Source organism: Akebia trifoliata, chromosome 2, assembly GCF_017979445.1.
Source record: "Akebia trifoliata isolate Shusen 1 chromosome 2, ASM1797944v1, whole genome shotgun sequence".
NCBI classification, from domain to species: domain Eukaryota; kingdom Viridiplantae; phylum Streptophyta; class Magnoliopsida; order Ranunculales; family Lardizabalaceae; genus Akebia; species Akebia trifoliata.
The window spans coordinates 25,580,672-25,591,117 of record NC_141376.1 but is presented as its reverse complement, the minus strand read 5'-3'; the positions used below and the strand labels follow the sequence as shown (position 1 = coordinate 25,591,117).

The following is a 10,446-nucleotide window of genomic DNA, read 5'->3' as shown; positions in this document are numbered from 1 at the left end:
TAGAAATCAGGTTTTTCCTAGCCTGGTTCATGCCTTTGTGACAAACCTGGTCAAGCTTGGGCCCCATATCTTTGAGGCTTTGTAGGATTGGGCTTGTTCTTGACATGTTGATGGATTTGTGGGCCAATCCCTATCTTGCAAGTTTCTGATGCTCTCAGGTTGGACCAGACAATTTGGGGTGTCTACAATCATCTCTCTTGGATATAATTAGCAACATCTCTCATGTTTGGAGAAAAGGCAATTCAATTGCTGATCATGCACTTGCACAATATGGAGTGGAGACAAGAATTTCTATTTTCTTCAGCGACTTTGATGAGTTTCCTATTGCTGTAAAACAAGATTTTGTTGGGGACCTTCTAGCCCTGTCTCACCTCAGATTTGTAAATCTCCTTTTTTTTTTTTCCTCTTTTTCTTTATACATTCTTTGCTTGATTAGCAAAAAAAAAGTAAAATAAATAAATAAAATAACACTATATTCTTTAAAAACACTCTAGGGAGGGCATTGTTTTCTACATCTATCTCAATGAGTCATTTATCGAATCGTTGCAATTGATGTTCGATCTCCAAGAGAAGGAAGAGATTCGGAAAGTGAACTTTTATGATCTGATAAAGAATCAAACTTATTCAAATGTTCCCGCTATTATATATTTCCTTGAAAAAGACACTCAAAAGCAAAGGAAGTGAGGTTTATATCATGCACCATCTTAATCAATTACAATTACAATTACTTGCCATGTTGTTTTATATATCTCAAGAAAGAAATTAATTTTTCCAAATTCTTTGTAGACAAAGTTGGTCTATCATTATCATTTAAAAACACAATAAAGTAAACTTTTCCTGTAAAATTGGTAACTTGTTTTTCCACTATGAGGGAGACCCCTATTTATCAAAAGTCTCGTTGTCTATTTTTTCAACTATTACGAGTGTCGTTATGGGTAGGGATCTTTGCAGTTTGTAAAGATTCCCTCTTCTTCACGATGGTGATCATGAGACAGTGGGCTCGTATTACCCTATGTGTGGGTCCCATTGATTGGTAATCAGTCCCTGCCTGCCGGCTGCACAACAACGACATCACAATCGACACAATTCTCTTGCTTGCTTGTGTTGTCTCTTTTATTATAATTTATACAAATTCTTATGAGAAACACTTTCCTTACTAATTTAGTAGGATTTCAAATCTTACCAAGGATCGTTTGTTGAGCTCAAATGGATTACCATTTTGGCCATCCAACACCACAGCCTTCTGGATTTCATGGAATAAAGTTAGATACCAAAAAATAATTTCTTTGGACTTAATTCAAGGTTTTGAAAATGGGTAATTACTGAACTTCAAGAGAACCCTTAAAGAGAAATTTACCAAAACGGTAATTTTACCATAATTAATTATCAAAAAGGTAAACTATAGCAATTAATTCCGAAAATAGTAATTTTAACATTTTCAGAATTAATATTTTTTTACCAAAATGGTAAAAACAGTAAAATGTAAATTTTTTTTCACCGAAAATACCATTTTTTATTTTACATATGTATTTACCATTTTAACTTTAGAAATAAATTAAAATCCAACTAAATCTTTCTCTTCTTTTTAATCTTCCCACCACTAAATAGAAATATGAAAGAGGAGAGGATTTTTTTCATAATTTTAGTCAAAAAATAAAAATAGGGTATTTTCAGTAAAAATGATTTACATTTTACTATTTTTACCGTTTTGGTAAAAACTATTAATTCCGAAAATAGTAAAACTGCCATTTTCGGAATTAATTGTTACAGTTTATCGTTTTGATAAATAGTCGAAATGTGGTGCATATTTTGATAAACTTGCCTAAATTTAAAATTAAAATTCAACAGTAAAAATTAAAATTAAAATTAAAATAAAAAATTTTAAAATTCCTTTTTAAAGCACTTAAAATTTGTCCTCTAAGTCCCTGTGGCATCAGCTTAATTCAATTTTTTTAATTGAAATCTTACTAAGTTAGTAAGATTAGACCTACTCATTCTTATTCCTTCAACAAGCTATAAGATTTCAAATCTTTAGTAAGGGTCGTTGGGCACACATTGAAAATCCAACCTGACAGCTAGGGCTATTAATCAATGCTTATCGGTATAGTAATATTCGAATCCGAAAATTTTAACTAATATAGGAATTCGAATTTGAATTCGACGAATGTTCTAAAACTCTATCCTAATTCGAATCCGATTACCCTATCAGATAATATCCGATTAGAATTCGAATAATTTGTATATTAAAAAAAACATAATTTTTCCTTATCCAATTGATTTTTTATTATTTAAAAAAACCTATTATATATTATACTATTTATTTAATAAATAAATCAAATAAAGTAATATATATTATATTATTTATATAAAAAATAAATCAAATAAAATATTATATATTATATATTATTTTGAATCGGATATTATCGGATTCGAAATGTTAATATCCAAATCCGTATCCGATAAGGATTCGAATATATAAAAGTATCCGAATTCGAATCCGATATCCGAAAATTCAAATAATATCTGATTTTTTGAATTCGAATTTGAATTTTCGACTATCCATTGACACCCCTACCCACAGCCTTCTAGATTTCATGGAAAAACCTTGGACTGAAAAAAATAACTTATAATTTAATTATTTTCTTTTTATTTTTTTTTTAGTTCTTAGAATTTTGTCCTCTACAACTATGGAATCAGATCACATTTTTGAATGCCACAAGTCGTTAGGAAAGTATTTTTCTTATTCTTTCTCCCCACCTCCTCTCCCTCTCTTAAATTTTTAATATCTTATTATTCTTTTTCATTTACCAACTTTTCTATAAAAGAAAAGAAAAAAAAACATAATATCGATTTCTTTTGGCCTTTTTATTTATTTATTATATTTACATTCTAGTGGTTTTAGACCTGTATTCTTCTCTGTCAAACAACCAATACTTTAATAAAATATTTCTTTTTCTAATTTTATTTATGGGATCCCCTCAAGCATATATTATATCCTTCACCCACTCATCCACTAAAATGCCATAGCTAGTGAGCCAGGGCTACCAATGGACCAGGCTTTAAATGGGCTGGGCTTTTAAGGGCAAAAAACTTGGCCCGAACCCAATCCATTTAAATATCAAACCAGGCTTAAGAAATAAAACCTTAGGTCAAGCCCGATTCACCGACAACCTGTCCAACTATATTTGGGCCATTTGCAGGCAGGGCCGGGCCAAACCCATTTTTAACTATTTTTATCGTATCAAAAGCATACCAAATAACAATAAATTGTTTAAAATAATATTTTGTTTTTAGATTTGACAAAATTAATTGCATTCTATACAATAATATTTCATGGACGTCATTATTAATTTATACAAAAATTATTATTTAATATATTTTAATATAGTATAGCGGGTCAGGCCCAAATTCAAAACCCAAACCAGGCCCTATAATAAAATAGGCTTAGCCCGAAAACTAAATGAACTAAAGTACTGAAGCCAAACCCGGTCCATGGTGAGCCGGACCAAAATCCGGCCCATTGATAACATTAGTTTTTATAGACAAAGATTTCAAAAGAATAAAGCTTCCATAGATATATTTATTCAACGATATAGTTTAGACTAAAAGAGACAAAAGGGATCAACAATACAAGCTCACAATGTAATATTTTATCACATCTCAACTTTCAACACAGCAGCATTAGCTTATTATTGATTACGGGCTCGTGGAGAATAATAAAGAATACTAAGAGGACTTTGGGGCAGTGACGAAGATTATAGAGGCAGTGGTGGCTGTTGGTAGTAATGGCAGAACAAAAGGTTATGGCAGCGACTGAACATCTCAGCCATTGGCGGGGATTTCGCCCGCATCCGATCCCCAATTCTTGTTCACCCCGGATGATCGTGTTGGGTGAATTGTGACCTCGTACGATAGTGTCGGGCAATATACCTCCCTTGCCCATTGAATCAGTATCTTCATTGACACCTTTGTAAATGATCCTAGCAAACTTTCTAAATTATAGAACACCCAATAATTTTTTACTCATTAGTAGGACAAAGACTGTCCAAGATTTTATTTTCAGTTTTACTCTTTAGCCTCTATGAATGCTCCTTAAGCAATAATTCCTTCCATGCCTAAAGAGAACAGAAAGATCCAAGATAATAAAATATGGTAGAAAAAAAGCTCTGACACGAACATTTGGTTTAATAAAATTATCTAAAGAATACAATGTAAGATTTATAGTGTCAATTACATACATAAACAATAATTTGAAGTCCTCATTACATATAATAATTTTCCATTTAGATATTATTGTAACAAGTCCAAGCAAGCAATAATTTGAATCAGAAAATCACTTCTCGGGTCCAAAAAACACTCCCTAAAAATCTCATATTTTTCAAACAACATGGCACTATATTTTCTAAGTGGGCCCATAGATCCATGGTAATTTGGTCCTTCTCTTGGTGAGCCTAAGAACTACATATCCTAATTGGTGATTTCTACCTCCCCAAGATCCTTAACATGTCCCATGGTCAGAAATGCTTTTTTACAATCAGTGTATTGTCATAACGTGATCTATTATCCTATTTCAGTATTTTGTACTATTTTGTTAGCTAACGTATGCTTTCCACTTGATCTAGACAAAAAAAACTGATATTCTAGATCTAGAACACAAAATACCAATGTAATTAACCTGTTCCAATTGCTTTATACATTCGGCGGATTTAGGGTCATCAGGAATTAGATTTGTTTTCTTTAATTGCACATAGAGATCCAGTTTCCCTATTAGAAAAAAATCATATGAGTGTCATTGTAGCAGAAAAACTACAGAGTACTTGTATACCGGTTGGTGGCAACATAAACACTTCCAAATGTACTACATCTAATAAGCTTACCCTTTTTCCATTGGTTTGTCATTGGTGATACCTCTGGTTTAACTATAGTTTGATTAACAAAATTTGGCTGTGATGCAATGGAGATGCAGCTACTTGAACATTAGGATTTCAAGCCAAGACTATGAATTGGAGAGAGTTCAAGGCTAGAAAAAGTTTTATCTTGTGAAGCTTGGGATGAGAAGCCTATAAGCATGTCTACAACTGGGATTTCTCGGGGTAAACAAACCGCAAGTTCTTGACAAACCACAAAAGGAGAAGGAAAAGAATCCCCTACACTCCATCTTTGGGGGCTCCATGCTGGACTTGAGAAACTACTAGCTGAAGCACTTATCTCAAGAGCATAAGTTGGGGGACATAAGTTGGTACTACCATTGGTTAAGCATTCTAAACAGAGAGGAGAGAAATATTCTTGATTCATGAATTCCAGCTCAATTACAACAATTTTTTTGAATAAGGTTACTCCGCATGTCAGCTTCCCCAAGTTCTGATGGTTGTATTACTAAGCAGGTATACTCATTTTCTGGTTGGGTAGAATTCTTTAGTCCTACAAAGTTAGACCAAGCTTTCCCAACCAAGTCATGGTTTTATTTTCTTCTTTACCTAGATGGAATACAATAAACAGAATTAGAAACAACAATATTATTGAGAATCCAACCAAATTAGTGCAACTAAATGTAAGGAATAAGAATGAGAATAAAACTTCTTAAGGTATATATGCAATTTAACGTGTTCAAAGTGTTTCAATTACAAATCCTAGAAATTCCGTCATGTTGTTTTGTCATTTGTATTTCAACATCCATGGAATGCTTGATAGACACATTGTTGACAATTTAATATCGAAATCTTATTATATCTACCTGGTTAACAGATTATGAAAATAGAAACCATCTTATAGAAAGAATTTGTAATCCTTTTGAATAGTTAGGACATAAAAAAAAAGTAGCCACATACAAATTTCTCGATAAATCTAGACTTGCTGGATGCTCTAGCACAACATGCCATTGAGAATAAAAGTGAAAAAGAAAGAAGAAAGAATAAAATAATAAATAAGTTGTTGGATGTTAATAAAGTAGTTGCACAAGCTATAAACTAGGTTTCTTATACTTACATGCTATCGGTTTGAAATTAGACCCTGCTTGGTACGCCCACAAAATGCTCTAAATTTAGAATTTTACGCTGTAATGTTTTGCACCATTCGTTAAGAGAAATCATAAGGCATGGAAAACTTTAAGTGTGTAGTCAGAGGAGGGAAACCAAGCACCTAGCAAAATTTTGTTACACTGATTTGTGCCAATGTACAGTGTAATAATCAAGGCCTTAGTTTATTGAACCCAATTTGGTCTAATGAGGATTTATTTTGGTATTCCAAAAAAAAAAAAAAATTCAATTTAAAATTTCAGTTGAATAAAGACTCAAAGAGCACAAGCGTTTCTTAAAACAAACACACTAGACTAATTAGGAAATAGAAACAAACACACCAGAGATACTTTACTAACTAGAGCCCAATAGTTATGAGATATTTATGAGATGCTACTAGTGCATGCTAGAAATGTTTTAGGTAGATAAAGAAGCATTATAGTATAAATTTTTTTGCATTATGAGATATCATACAAATCACTGAAGAATGAACCAAGTAAACAGATTCAAAATTCTCACCAAAGCAGTTGTAGCAGAATAATATTGTCTCTTCAGCACTCAATGAAGTTCGGTAACCTATGACAAATGTGAGCAGCAAATTTTAAATATTAGAATGAAGGCGTTACATTTAACTACTATTATATGAAAAAGACATGCCCCCACGCATCCCAAAATTTTTTAACTGATAGTGCATAATTAGCTTCAAAAGCCTACCTCCATCAACTCGAAACAAATTGACAACACCCACAGAAGAGACTGAATATGAATAAGTATAGCCTTACCCCACCATCCAAAGATATGAGATAGAAAAAATTCGTCAAATAATGTCTCGTAAAAAAATTATAAGCATACCAATAACTGGTAGAGCCTTTATATGTGGTCATGTAAGTGATAATTATGTGGTCATGTATGTGGTCATTTCCCTTTGAGAACAAAAGGCACACTTGATTTGAAGTCTTCATGCCATTTAAACAATGCTTTGTGAGACTGACACTTAAACTGTCCCCACAAACTATCATCGAATGAATATAAGTAAATTATAAGCACAGGAATGAACATACAAAAGAAGCCAGATCATCTGCCTTTATCAAAAAATTAAGGATCACATAATAAAAATCAATGAGTAGATTACAAAGAAAACTCTGTTTTAGCTTGTGCAAAATATAAGCATACACCTACCAAGGAAAACATACACCTACCAAGGTGGACATCCTAGTCCTTGGTGAGAAAGATGTTGGAAGTGGAGCACCAAACCTCCATCCTTGTACGCTTGCTCTTTGAAAAAATTAACACAGTAAGGCAATGTCTGATTCGGGGGGTGGGAACACGAACTCTTGGGATCTGGGATTTAGGAGGAATTTCAATGATTGGGAATTGACGGAGGTTACATCTCTTCTAGATCTTCTTAATTCTATCCAACTCAGAGAAAACGAGCAGGACAGAAGGGAATGGTTCAAGGCTAAGGATAAGCAATTTTCTGTCAAGTCTTTTTATTATTGTCAGCTGCCGTCGGGTGAGGCTTCTTTCTCTCCTTCTGTTATTTGGTCTGCTCTTGTTCCATCTAAGGTTTCCTTCTTTCTTTGGCTTGCGTCTTTGGGTAGAATCCTCACCTTGGATAACTTGATCTATCGGGGGTGGATTACTCCAAATTTTTGCTTTCTCTGTTCTCAAGATGGGGAGTCTGTCAACCATATTCTTATTCATTGTCCTTTTTCTCGGATTATTTGGATGTTTTTCTTATCTCGTTTTCAAGTGGATTGGGTCTTTCCGTCTTCTCTCTTTGAACTTCTAGCGGGTTGGAGTTTTAATATCTTCTTTTCTAGGAAGAGGCATCTCTGGACTATCCTACCTTCCGCCATTGCTTGGGGTCTTTGGAGAGAACGCAACAACAGGGTATTCCATAGCAAGGAGAACTTGCCTTACTCAGTGATTTTAGAGATTTTGGGTCTTCTATTCTTCTGGTCAAAGTTGAGTAAGGACTTTGAGGGAGTGGGGTTTCAAGATTTTATTTTTAATTGGGACACCATTTGTAACTAGTAGATTCCTATTGGGAGTGTATTTTTGTTCTCTTTTTCCTGTTTTATTTGTTGTCTTTGTTTTTGTTGTAAGGGGGCTACCTCAGCCTCCCCTTTTTTTCTTCTCTAATATAATATAATTTATATTTATCAAAAAAAAAAAAACCTCTATATTAAAATGTGTTTCACCAATATTTACAATCTTAGGTCTCGATGTAGAAAAAAATAGACTTAGTTACAACTCAAATTGAAGAATTAAAACAAGTCAGCCAATCACCATACCTCTTCTGAAAATTATGATTTTTGTTACATTCAATAATAAAAATATTCAAATGGTTGAATGGGACATGTTTCCACCTTCGCAGTATACGGTTACAATGCAAACATAGCAACCCTAAATATTTAATTTTACAATCTCTAATTCAGGAATGAATGATAGATATGAAAGAAAATCTATACTTTTGACGAATGATGACTTTAAGCAACATTCTTACCTTCTCCACTCATGTTTCTTTGAATTCTACAATGTAAGGGTTTTGAATTCAAGCAATCAGAGCCATTTACAGTCAAAATTTCCAAAATGTGAAAAAAAAGGAACATAAGTACTACTAATGAGTAAAAAATTATAGGGTGTTCTAGAATTTCGAACCAAGTGAACCATTGGTTTTCTGATCAATTTAAAAATTCAAAAAAATATAAATGTACTTTTTTAGAGGGATTTTTTGTCCATGGTAACAACTAACAAACCTTCTTTGCTAACCCTTTAACAATCAAATCTTAATAATATATAATAGTCTTTTTTATGAAAATAAAATTTAGTTTAGTGAAAAAATCCACATTTTTTAGAGCTCTTTAACAAATGTAAATTGGTCCGACCAAATTGAACTAAGGTCCGACCATGGTTTGACAAATTTTTATCTAATCATCGGTTTGATTTTTAAAATATTGGTGTAAAACTATCGAGAATTTAGGATTTCTATATTTTGTTTTTACCTCAAGAGGAATGCCAATTTCCTCTCCAAGATTGCGCATTTTTGCGAGACCCATCTGATAATTAGGACCACCTCTCATCTGATAATTAAAACCACTTGCCTTGTAAATTATAGTCAAAACTTCCAACTTTTTGGCTGATCTCCTTCATCAAAATATCCAAAATGTGAGAAAAAAAGGCAAATTTCCAAAATCAAAAATCAAAATCTAGGTATTTTAGGTACCTCTTGATGAGTTGATCTCTTACATTGATCAGTCTACCGTGCAAGCTGGATCTTCTAAAAACACACCTGAGATTCGCTAGTGATTCTATAAGTGAAACCTGAACTACAAATTTCGACAGAACAGATAGAAGAAAAATGCAAAAAAAGGCTTATGTCCTCTTCACCAATATGTGATTTACAAGAATCGTAGATCGAAAGCTCCATGATCTCGAACTTCTTTTTGACTAGAACTTTATCAATTGATGTTGAAATCGAAATCAAGATGAAGAATGAGAGAAATCGAGATGAAGAAGAGAGAAACTAAGATGAAAAACAAGGGTTTCAACGAGAAACGTCAAGAGTGAGATTTAGGTCTGTGATCGAAATCGAGAAGATCGAAGATGGGAGAAAAGAGGTTTTGTGAAGATGGTATAAATGAGCTTTAGGGTTTTGTGAGGATGGTGTTGTGATCGAAGATGAAGAAGATGAGAGGTGAAGATTCTGGAGCTTTAGGTTTGTTCCCTTTCTTGTTCCTATTTGAATTTGTGTTTCTCCCGACCTGTTCTCTGATGCTAAACTCAATTTGAAACGGTTCTGAATACTACAAATGGTTTAAAACCTCAACCGTGTTTATTTAGGAAGGGTTTACGGTCATTTTAAAGTCTTGTTACAAATTTGCAATTTTCTTGTGTGGATGGACACGCAGCCATAGATGATTTTCACATGTATCGAGTGAAAATCATCTATACTCAATACATACCCCATGTCAACAATGTGAGAATTGATGTAAATTTTAATGTGATTTCAGCATTTTCTTATTTAATAGACAAAATATCAAGGGGGATGAGTCTAGATTTTTGAATCCATGTTACCACCTGATGTAACCCCTCTTATTCATGTCTCTCCATTGGGACAAGGACCTGGGTGGAAAGACTTTTTTCTAAATAGTCTCTAAGCTTTGGGTGATTTTTCAATAGTCTAATTAATAAATTTTTCGTTTCTTAATACTCCCTTGACCTCATCTCGTGTTTATAATGTCTTTGAAATACCCTTTTTTCATTCATGATCTTCTTCACATAATTAGACTTTCCAATAGCAATTGTGATCATTTATGACGGTCTTTGATCACGATTGACGAATGAAGAATGATATTTCTTAATTTTGAACATTTAGATTATTTTTTTATTTTGATGATTTATAATAAAGTAAAATGAAGAACGAAAT

At 33.0% G+C, this 10,446-nt stretch overlaps 1 long non-coding RNA gene across 4 annotated transcripts; it reads right to left on the bottom strand.

Moving 5' to 3' along the window:
• Nucleotides 1-3,549: 3,549 nt before the first annotated feature.
• On the bottom strand, nt 3,550-9,963 carry LOC147409979 (uncharacterized). Of its 4 annotated transcripts, none has more exons than XR_015175547.1 (4): nt 9,244-9,963; nt 8,196-9,164; nt 6,534-7,268; nt 3,550-4,115 (listed from the first exon to the last, which is right to left on the bottom strand). It is a non-coding gene; the product is annotated as an uncharacterized LOC147409979 (long non-coding RNA). The 4 variants fall into 4 exon arrangements; XR_015175548.1 differs by lacking the exon at nt 3,550-4,115 and adding an exon at nt 5,460-5,477; XR_015175549.1 differs by lacking the exon at nt 3,550-4,115 and having other exon boundaries at nt 6,532-7,268; nt 8,196-8,549; nt 9,023-9,164; nt 9,244-9,953.
• Between the last annotated feature and the right edge of the window lie 483 nt (nt 9,964-10,446).